Source organism: Lepidochelys kempii, chromosome 14, assembly GCF_965140285.1.
Source record: "Lepidochelys kempii isolate rLepKem1 chromosome 14, rLepKem1.hap1, whole genome shotgun sequence".
NCBI lineage: Eukaryota > Metazoa > Chordata > Testudines > Cheloniidae > Lepidochelys > Lepidochelys kempii.
Window position 1 is genome coordinate 22,065,738 of NC_136393.1, and position 10,977 is coordinate 22,076,714.

The following is a 10,977-nucleotide window of genomic DNA, read 5'->3' on the forward strand; positions in this document are numbered from 1 at the left end:
TCTGGGGAGTGTGGTTATCTGTCTCCCTTTGAGCCAATCCACAGCAGATGAGTCTGTCACAGCCCCAGCTAGAGGCCAGTGACTCTTAATCTCAACCAGTAGCAGTTCGTGCTTTTAGCTCTGGAGGTCCCTGGTTCAGTTGCTGGGTATCAGCCAATAGGACAGCTGTCCCCTTGCCACTCTATTCAGCCTGCTGGCTCGTGCCTCAGGAACTGGCCGGGTATTGGGATAGATGAGATTCCCACTCCTCCAATGCTGCAGAGGGCAACTCCTCTACATCCTAATATCCCACCAGAGAGTACAGAGCCATGATTTTCACCCTGGACCATGCTGGGAGTCCCGTCCCCCCCCCCCCCCCCCGCACCCCAGTGCAGCCTTCACTTTTGCAAGGACTTTTTAATTAGGAAAAAAATATTATATAAAAATAGTATTTTAAACATAGGTAAAATTCTGGGCATAGCCCCCCTTCCCCTTTGACAGCATCCCCTCTATTTCCAAACCAAAAGGTAAATAAGTACACAGCCCTCCTGTGCGTGGAGTGGCACTTGTTTAGATGTGTCTTAGCGCAGCATTATGCAGCCGGGTGTGTCTCGAAACGCTGCTGGAATTCCAGAGGAAATGGCAAAAATGCTGCTCTTAGCCAGGAAGCCGCAGGGCAGCCTACGGAGCATTTCCTGTGCACTGGACGCAGGATTCCAGAGCGCCTGCCATGCACAGCACTAAGCGGTGACTCACAAATTACATGTTGTGGAAACAGAGCACGTCAGTGTCGCTATGTTACTTGTAGGATTTAGCCACTTAAGCCTGAAGTTCCAATGGCGAGGAGCCAGTGAAAGGCACTGCAAGCTGCCTCTCCCAAGTTAACCCACTTTAAACCAGTGTGTGCCAGGCCACAGGTCAAGGATGCAGACAGACGGATACTGCAACACAGTGATTGCAAACATTCATTTTAAGTACTGAACTGAGCAGCTGTTCCGTCACGTTCATGCCCTTTTTAAAATTATTATTAGCCATTCATGGACTGCTTTTTCATTGCACAAGGATTTGGGGAATGGCTGTTCTAACATAGCACCTGGCTTTTTGTCATTTTGACTTTTAAATTAATGTTAGGGTATTAAATGTTAATATATTAAGCAGAAATGTTTTGTTTCATTCCATTTAAACACTGTCAAAAATGAAGCACTGTGATGGCCCCAGAGCAAAGTGTCAGGATTTTAATTTTGCGGAAAATGTAGCTTTTCGTTCCCATTCATAAAAATTTCTTCTCATAAAGTGTCAGAATTTCCCAGGAAGCAAAAACTCCAGTTTCTCACTAGCTGTTCCAAAAATACATCATTTCTTAAAGCAGAACACAATCAAACTCCAGAGTGTACCGCATAAAACGCTATATAGAACTGCACTGGGGTGAACTTATAATTTATAAAAAGAAAAGGAGGACTTGTGGCACCTTAGAGACTAACCAATTTATTTGAGCATGAGCTTTCGTGAGCTACAGCTCACTTCATCGGATGCATTCAGTGTAGCTCACGAAAGCTCATGCTCAAATAAATTGGTTAGTCTCTAAGGTGCCACAAGTACTCCTTTTCTTTTTGCGAATACAGACTAACACGGCTGCTACTCTGAAACCTGTTATAATTTATGTAAATCAATACTGCCACAGCGAGCTATTCCTCTTTTCCCTGTGAGGGAGCAGTAATCTTTTAGCCTCTTTTCCCTGTAAACCTCCTCGCACTGGGGGTTAGTGAATGCTGGATGCTCTTGTTGCACAAGGATCTGCTCTTTGTTTTTTCCATTAGCACGCACATCCTATGCAAGGTGCACAGTTCACAAGCTGCCTGCCCCAAAGACTGAAATACTGCTCACAAAACTGTCCAGCGACCAATTCCAAACAACAGATACATTTGTAAAAATAAATTTTAAAAAATGAAGGTTTGTCTGTGAACAGAACAAAGGCTAAAATCATGAAGCGAACTGTTTACCAGGACTCGCTCCACCAGTTCTAGGGACGAGGGTCCTACTGCTGCAGTGAGCTGACACCCAAGAGTTGGACACTGTTTCATAGATTTGCAGATTAGAAGGCCAGAAGGAACCATTATGATCATCTAGTCGGACCTCCCGAATAACACAGGCCAAAAAAACTGCATTCAATTTCTGCAACAGGCCTATAACTTCTGTTGGAACCAGAGCACCTCCTTTGCAAAGATATTCCGTCTTGACTTAAACTACAAGTGATGGAGAATCCTCCATGTCCCTAGGTAAGTGGTTCCAATAGTTAGTCATCCTCACTGTTACAGATGTGCACCTTATTTCTAGTCTAAATTTGTTTAGCTGCAGCTTCCAACCACTGGATTTTATGTCTTTGTTGTAATAAGCCATAAATTTATGGCTTATTACAACAATCTACAACCAACTTACACACACCCCACTCAGCGCTTTTCTTTTTCCCCCTTCCTAGAGAGGTGTTAAATGGTCCACTTCATCTTGAAAGGTCCTTTGAAATATGTATTAACTTCTTATGCGAAACAATCTGTTCCACCTTGTATTTAGCTGTGATACTGAGTACCATTCCCAGATCTGAATGATAAAAGACAAAAAAAGACACAATGTTATCATCTGTGTGTGAACACTTTTCACAAAGTGATCACTCTATATCTGACCTCTCATTCCTCAGCCTCAAAGGAAACCTGCACACCTTCAAAAGACAAACCTGGGAGTTTAAATTCATAACTTTGCTAGACATTAAAAATCATGGTCTTCCAACACCCAGGCAACAGCTCCAGCTATCCTTGATCAGGAACAGCACAGAGGAAAGGAGCATGCTAATTCAAGGCATCTCCATGAGTTGTCCTGTATGAGGTATGAACATAAACCTCATCTCTCAGGGATAACTCTTGAAGTACCAGGAAGAGCATAATGGTTCACTCTCCATGCTTGATGTATCCAGAGGCAACTGGCAGCAATGTTTGAGCTCAGCCTGAAGATGATGCAAGTATCTATATTTAATTTCCTGTGGTATGCGTTGTGCACCCTGAAGGCACACTCATAAGGAGATGGATCTCAGCTGGCTGAGCGGAAAGGTGTTATTGGCTTTGTGTGTTTGGATTAGATTGTCCTTGGGTATTGCCCTCCACAACATCTCTGGAACCAGGCTAAATACTATCTAGGAAATATCAGCAAAGCTCATTTGAACACAAGACCCTTTGAATATTAATCCCACCTTGAAGAACGGTCATGAACATTTACTAGCCCATCCACAATGGTGACTTGGTTTTTTAATCCATCTTTCACAATGAATGGTGGTACTTTACCTTAGTGAGGTACTATTTTTTACTGGACCAACTTCTGCTGGTTGAGTTGCCAACTCTGACTGAAGCTATTTCGGGAGATTTTTTTCCCCTACCATGTCATTTTCTTAAAATATCCTATTAAAATCTCCTGGATTGCTTTCAATAGTCACCAGGAGACCAATGCAAATTCCAGGAGACTCCAGGCCAATCCTGGAGGGTTGGCAACCCTATGAGAGAGACAAGCTTTCCAGCTACACAGAGCTGTTCTTCAGGTCAGTCGCAACATTATTACTCACTGTGAACTTGGGAGTGAGTAGAATTTAGCAATGCTGTACTCATCCTAATTCTTTATACTGTGGCAGGTCTGCCTCTGCTCTCCCTCAGCAAACTGACCTTAGAGTTTCCCTGACCACATCTACTTTTAGGTGAGCATCCCATTGGCCTTGAACGTCAACATTGGAAAGGCAGCATGGGAGACAAAACGATTAACTGCATCCCCAAGAGTTTAGCACCCAGATCGTTTAGCTTTAGATGTAGCTGTCCCCTGTTGAAGCAGATGGTGAAGTTCCCACTGGCTTCAAGGACAGCAGCATTCGGCCGAGGCTGAGCGCTTTTTGAAAATCCTGCCTTTTGTGGTGTGTGCAAGACAGATTCAGCACCTCCCTGCTGGACTGACATGCAGGCCAAGAACACACTGTGCTGGAACAGCTCCCAGGGCTTGAAGATGCAGGGTCAAGTTGCCTTTGCTTGAAATAAGGGGGTGGGGGTAGACATAATTGCTTTTCCTGCTGTAGCTGAAGGCCTAGGCAGATCATACAAACAGGCCAAGTACAGACATTAGGTGGAGAGTCCTCAGTAGCTCAAGTGACAGAGCAGCTGCAGTCAGCTTCACAGGATCCAGATTCAAATCCCAACCAACACAGAGGCCTCACCCCACAAGGTGCTGAGTGTTTTGTTTGTAAAGTAGCTGGAGGCTTTGCTGCAATCAGCCCCTTGCAGGTGAAAGGCCCAGGGCCCTGATTTTGTAAAGATGTGTGCACATGCTTAACTGTGTCAGCCTCTGACGGATCAGGGCCCAAATCTGCAAATGTGAGGGCTGCAATCTCAGTCAATACACCAGAGCCGAAGGCATGAGCTGCTGCAGCTTGAGCTTGAGCCCCAAGGCTCATTAGCTGTTGCTGTAACCAATTGACACCTTCTGTGGACCGGGTTAGAGGGGAAGCATCTAATAAAATGAGCCAATGGAATACACAGACAGCAAATGGAAACTATAAAAGCCTGCGATTGGGGAATGTGGTGCTGGAAAGGGCAACTGAATAAGGCGGGTATTTAGCCCACCTCCACGATGTGGAGGAACCCTACCTGTTTATTTCACACAATAGCCTGTTTCCATCTTCTTCTGTCCAGCCCCTTTTCATGCTGCTGCTCCCGGAAAATAACGAGCCAATCCTCCAAAGTGAGAGATTACCAAGGAATCTGGGTGGATGGGGCCTCCAGACTTGCAACGTGATTAGAGTGACCAGATGTCCGAATTTTATAGGGACAGCCCCGAACTTTGGGGCTGTGTCTTATATACCCCCCAACCTCTGCCCTGATTTTTCACACTTGCTATCTGGTCACCCTAAACTTGATCTACGACAGACAGGAGCAGTGAAGCGCCGTTGGTTCCACAAAGGAACAGCAATACAGGGCTCAGAATGAAATCTCGCAATAAGCAGCATTTATACAAACCAGGGCTTTGTCCTGAAACCGCCACCAGAAATCCAGTTCAAAAAGTCTTCTCAACAAGCCAAATGCTGCAAGTCTCTCACACACACACACACCTGGCATCTGCTTCTGCCCATGAACTAGTCACTCATACCACTCAGTAATATCACGGCGGTGAAATCACATTCCTGTTGTATCTCCCTTCTCTCATAGCACGCACAGAGGGAGCTTTAAAGGAAGGAGAGGCAGTTCCGGTTGTTGTTTCTCCACTGTCATCCCCTCCTGCAATGTGCAGACAGGCAGGAGTGGAATGAGATGGCATGGCGAAACGTGACACATAGCAAGGTTACACTCTCTCCCTCACCACCACATTCTTCTCCACTTATAGGCCCAGTTGTATTCTCTTCCCCAAGACAAACAAGGCGCAGACTGGGAGGTTGTTTTTAATGCCTTCCACTTTTCATAACTGCTTCTTGGAACCATTCCCAGGAAAAGCAGAGTGAAATCTTCCAGAAATCTTTGTTCCACAAGTCGCCATTTTCCCCACCTCCCGGCCTCTCGCTAACTAAGCGTAACAGCTCCCTCTGCTGTTGGGAACCTTTCAGGCAACCAGAAATCTATTCGCACACCGCAGCCAAAATGGAAGCGCCCTACGTGCAAAAATGCATCTTGCCACTGAAACGCTCAGTGGCTACAACACTGCAAAGAGTGAGTTAAATGACCTCTCCTCAACTGCTGCCCCCAATTTGCCGCAGGTTTATCCAAGCAGCAGTGGACACCGTGCTCTTGTTCCATTGCTTCTCCTACTGGCAGAAGTTTAGAAGCTACAGCTTCGCTGTTCTGCTCCTGTTCTCCTGGGGACTTTGCTCTTGTGGCTTTCAAGAGCCTGCTGCAGCCACTGGAGAATAGCAGTGGTACCCGCAGGCCTCCGGCATATCATTCTGTTTGTGACAGCCCCACCCGGCTGTCAGAGGGGGCAGTTTCTGAGGCTTTTCCAGCCATGTGTTTAAGATGTGAACTGAAAAGGTTTGGTTTAAAAAAAAAAAAAAAGAGATAAAAAAAACAAAAAACTAGTCACCTGTGCATCATCCCAACCAGAGTTAAATTAGGGCATGAGCAGACTGCTGCCCCCACTTGCAACCCTGCAAGCATCCCCATTCAGATCAGATTTCGGGATTGGGGCCTAGAGATTGGCCCAATGCAAAGCCCCAGATCACTTCACTTTTGGATCTGGCTCCAAACTTCATGCCTGATTTAAACCAAACTTCTGGGTTTGACCCTGTTGCCCCATAGCACCTGCACCCCAATACTAGACTATTCTAACTGCGCTGTGTGGCAGTCACATCTCTTCTGTCTCTGTAAAAGTGTATTCTGCACACCAAGCCTTTGGGGCCTTCACGCATGTGTACAGTACCCAGCACAGTGGAGTACCTGGTCCAGACTGGAGCCTCTGGGCATTGCTGCAGCATAAACAGAACAGTTCTGACACCAAAATGGAGCCCAGATGTGAACTGCAAAGACAGCCAGGGATGCTTTACAAGAATGCCAGTAAGCATTATTAGAACGGTGCATGAGCCAGGCTCCAGGTGTGCTGTGTAGCCTCCCCTCCCTTCACAGGGCAGAGAGAGGAGAAAGCACCACCCATCTAGCTTGCTGACGAAAGGTGCCAAACAACATCTACTGGGAGTGGATAAAGCTACAGTATCAGAGGTTTAAGAATTCAGTGAGGTGTGGCATGAAGACCTGCTGCAGTCTGATAGCATGTACTTTTGAAGTTTGCCTGGTTCAATTCAGTCTGGGCGACTATTTCCAATATTTTAAATTACACTTAGGCCTAGTTGGTCTACACTTAAAAATGACATTGCCTTAGCTACATTGCTTGGGGTTGTGAAAAACCTTGCACCCTGAGTGTGGTAGCTAGGTCAAGCTAACCCCCCGGTGTAGACATGGCTGGGTCAACAAAAGAACTCTTCCACCAGCCTAGCTACCGCCTCTTAGAAAGGTGCATTAACTACAATTAAGGATGTGAGTCTGTCACAGAGGTCACGGATTCTTTGTCTTTCCGTGACCTCTGCAGTGGCTGGTGCTGGCTCAGGGGCCCGAGCCCAAGCCGTGCAGCCCCTGGGCCAGCAGCAGCAGCAGTTTGGGTGTGTGGAGGGGGCTGGGGCAGGGGGTTGGAGGTTGCGGGAGGGGGGCGCTTATCTAAGGGTAGGGGCCCCCCCTGCAGCTCCTAGGTGGCGGAGGGGGGGGTCTCCACACCGCAGGCTGCCCACAGGCCCTGTCTCCGCAGCTCCCATTGGCGGCGGTACCTGGCCAATGGAAGCTGCAGCAGCCAGCGCTTGTGGCGGGAGCAGTGTACTGGCCCCAGCCTCCACCGCCTAGGAGCTGCAGGGACGCAGGGCCGGGTAGAAAGTCCCTGCCAGACCCTCCAACCACCCCCGCATCCCGCCAGCACAGCTACCGCAGCCCAGCCTCCCCGGCCCCCAACTGGGGGCCCGAGCCATGTGCCATGGCCCTCCCAACCCCAGCAGCAAGCCACCTCACCCACCACCTGTGGCACCCCTGAACCGCCCCTCCCCAGAGCACCCACGTCCCCCTGCCCAAGTTTTAGTCACAGCGGGTATTTTTAGTAAAAGTCATGGACAGGTCACGGGCCCATGAATTTTTATTTACGGCCCGTGACCTGTCCATGACTTTTACTAAAAATACCCACAACTAAAATGTAGCCTTAACTACAATCAGTCAACACAAAAACCCCTTTTATTGATATAGGAAGTGTCTACTCGCCAGTGACACAGCTGCAGCCCCTTAGCTGTGCCGCTGTAGTGTAGACATACCCAGAAGTTTGAAGGTAATTTCTATGTCTAGAAAAATAGTCTCTCTCTGACATCACACACGCTAGTTTATAGTATATCCAGGGAAGGCTGAATCTGAAATCTGATCCCTTACCAGCATTTGATTTCCTCCCAGGCCAGGCACACATCACTTGTGTTACTATAAAGCTTAGACATAACTGGGTTCTTGTTAACGAGTAAGAACTGAGCTGCGCCTATTGGTTTGCTGTTCCAGGGCTGCTCACAAGTTCTGAGCTGCTAACTTTGAAAGGTTTTAAATTCCTTTAAAGAATAAGTAGGTCACATTTTGAGCACTTCTTTTTTTTCTGAAGTTCAGAAGATCCCACTTAACAGTCAGCACTCATGTGGTGTTTTAGCTTAAAGGGAATTTGACAGTAAGAGAAATCTCAATTAGTCATAGAAACAGGCGTGGAAGGGACTTATTGGGTCATTGAGTCCAGTCCCGGCTACTGCAGGCAACCCTGTCATAGCATCCATTCATATATTCATAAGCTAGTCCTTGTACACATCACTCTTGAATTTGGCCTACCATCTTCAGTGATGCCAGCTGAATTTTTGAAGTCAGTGGAGTGACACCAGGCATGAATTGGGCCCACTGAATGGCAGAATCACATTTGATAGACAGCTGCCTACAATACCCATGTTCATGCTCTGTCTAAGCTGAGGTGTCCAGCGAGCGATGAGAGATCTGTTCTTGAGGTTCCCATCTCTTTTCTCTGCAGGGTCTTATTCTGATGGAAGGTTTCAGACCTAATTCCCTCACTGAGCTCCTAGGCCAGGCCCAATACAGCAGCCTGATATTCTAATCTGATGGGAGAGACCGTCTTGTCTTTTCATTAGCAGATCCCTTTTTTTTTTTCTCCTCTTTGGCAAGCCCTTAACCCAACCCTGGTGACTTGTGATAAGTGGCCCTAGTTATGTGTCTTTTCATGTCTGAAAAGCTGCCAATGTCACCATCTGCCCAGCAGAAAGGAAACAGGTCTGAAGTATACAGGATTTTCTACTGACCCCAATCTCATGAATCATCTTTAAACAAAATCATTACAAATTTGCACTTGGGTGAGAGTTGTAAATCCCTCAACCCCACAGAGCTTTAAAAAGATGGAAGAGGATAGTTATCCCTATTTTACAGATGGGGAAACTGAGGCACAGAGACGTTAACTGTCCAAGGTCACTGTCTGTGGCAGAGCCAGGAAGAGAACCCATGCCTCCAGGTACCTTTCCCTGCCCTTTTGCCCCTTGACAGCATTTCCTCTTAATAACCATTTTCATAGGAGGGAGCAGCAGTCGTCTCCACTGCAGGACTCGCTGCATGCAAGTCTCTGGCCTGCATCATGCCACAGAGCAGCCTAGATAATTGCAATGGTCCCTCGTGGCAGGATCTGACCAGACTCAGCTGAGCAGGGCCGTTACAAGATGGGGGTTTCGTTTTACACCGATTCCATTGCACACATGCCACGAACTGGAGACAGAGCATCCTGTAACACGGCTGTGCTTTATACCAGCAAAACCACAGATTTGCCCCAAACGGCTGGGATCTTATTTAATGCTATTGTGCAACCCAATTGCTGCTACATGGCTCAGTGAACAACCAGCTCCTTGGTTTGTGCCTTTTCCCCCCCACGCTACTCTGAAATGACTCTCCACTTGGACCTTTTCTTTATTATCTTCAAGGGTTGTAAAACTCATTTCAGTTTGGGACATAAAAATATTGTGATTAGTCCAGCCAAGGGCAGAAATCTCGGCAGCTCCCCTCTGTTGCTGGGAGTCGCAGCATATGAATTCCACATGCTGCACTCTTCTTCCCGACTGTGGTATAAAGCTCATTCTTCACATGGCTGTGGCTTCTAGTCTGCTGGCTCAAAGCTCCACAAATTCTTCTGTGGCTAAACAGCAGGTCGGGGGTGGGGAGCACATACGGTTCCTTGGATTTGCTGGGAGAGACTGCATTAGACTTGCCAGCTCCCTTTGCACAGCCAGGAGCAGGGTCTTTCTACAAAGGTCTTATTAGGTGCCGATGGGCTATTTCACAAACACAGAATATCTGTGCTTGAGCACAGCACTGCTCTGGGTTTTCTTTTTAGAACAGCCGTCCTCCAAAGTGGACCCACTGTGGGAAAGCTGGAAAATGCAAAATTACAATAAAAATTGCCTCCAAATAAGGAGGCTCTAACTGAGGAAGCAAAGAAGGGCTATTTCAGCAGTGACCAAATGCTAGTCCCTAGAGATCAGGGATGCTAGCCCCTTTGTGTAGGGATAGTGAGTCATCTGGGACTTGTACAAAGAGACACGTGATGTTCAGCAAGGATTCAAACAAACAGCAGGTTGAGCGAGTGTAGACGTTTCCAAACCAAACACTAGTGAGTTCACCCAAGCCCTTCTTGAAATGGCAGATGTCACGTGCCTCTTCTGGCTCCACTCAGAGCTGGGAAGAAGGCGCTCCTCGTGACAGCATCTAAGGGCTACACAAGAGAAACAGGAGTGAAATTCACCCAGTGGACTGCTGCGTTCTGCCACCCAGCAGATCACGTGCTGAGATGGCTGCAGAGACTAGACACTGCAGCACCAAGGATTGGGCAGGCCAGGAGCTCAACAGGTCAGCAGGATGCTGGGGTTTAAAGGAGCATGAAGGAAGCTGTGATTGCATCCCACATGATGAGATTGCAGAGGGGTGGATACTGATAAGTGTTCTTCTCACCCCTGTTATGATCATGCTGGCATCTACTGACACTGCTTCCTTTCTCCCACACTCTGCCTGTCTTGTCTGTGCAGATGGTGACCTGTTGGGGACAAGGACTGTCATTCCCTAGGTGTATGTACAGCCCTAGCGCCACGGGCTCCAATCTCACTAGGCATGATTGTTCTGTCCTGACCAGCGCAGGTTCCCATTGGGGAACTCATTCCCTGCCAGCAGGTCAGAACACCCCCAAGTGCTCAGAGATGAGGTCTGGCTCACACACCCCCTCACCGGTCTTTTTAAAGTGTCCAACCATAGATCTGTGACTCAGCGGTCATTAATGCGGGGTTTGCAGCAGGGGTGTGGCCAGGAAGGATCACAGCCAAGTTGCTATTGCCAGGAGGGCTGTCCTAACATCAAGTGCTTTGCGTGAGAAGACTCCAGAGAGGGG